This window comes from Dipodomys merriami, unplaced genomic scaffold (genome assembly GCF_024711535.1).
Source record: "Dipodomys merriami isolate MVZ:Mamm:240054 unplaced genomic scaffold, mDipMer1.0.p SCAF_391, whole genome shotgun sequence".
NCBI lineage: Eukaryota > Metazoa > Chordata > Mammalia > Rodentia > Heteromyidae > Dipodomys > Dipodomys merriami.
This window is the reverse complement of record NW_027205504.1, coordinates 673,868-674,510: the sequence shown is the minus strand read 5'-3', so window position 1 is coordinate 674,510 and position 643 is coordinate 673,868. Positions and strand designations below refer to the sequence as shown.

General features: G+C 28.0%; 1 pseudogene; it reads right to left on the bottom strand.

Annotated features, from left to right (window-relative positions):
• Nucleotides 1-317: 317 nt before the first annotated feature.
• LOC138805399 (U6 spliceosomal RNA) lies at nucleotides 318-414 on the bottom strand (annotated as a pseudogene).
• Nucleotides 415-643: the final 229 nt, after the last annotated feature.

Here is a 643-nt window from a genome sequence, read left to right as displayed (position 1 = left end):
TATACTTGAATTTTACATTATTTAAAATATATAGGTTCAATAATGTGTCCTTTCAGATTGCATTCCATATAAAAACAGCTTAAGATTCCTTTTTGTCCTAGGTCCTAATAATTTTCTCTGGGATAAAATGACAATGTTATCTAATTTCAAAAGTTTTGTGAAGTTTATGCTATGCAAACGCCTTTCTTTCTAAGGTGAAGATTTAATACACTGATGTCAAACTAAATTTAATTATATGAATTACGTGTATTGTTACACTTATAATTTTGTAATCAACTTTTTAATAACTGTTTTTCATTTCTTGCATCTGAAGAATGAAAAATATGGAATACTTCACAAACATTCATATCATCCTTGTGCAAGTGCCATGTTAATCTCTGTATTGTAATTTGTGTATACATACTGCTGAAGCATGTAGTATTCTCTAAATTTAAGTAGTTAATGATGCAATCTTTATAGAGGCTTATATCTTTGGGTGCCTACTATAACAAGGAAACCTTATGGTTCCTAACAATGCTATTTATCTTATTTCCTTAAAATTCTGTGAATAGTGGGGAAAAATTATATTGTCCAGTTGATTTATCACATTTGAAATCTTTTTTTGTCGATGACTATTTTAAGTCTTTTTCACTTGGAATTTGAT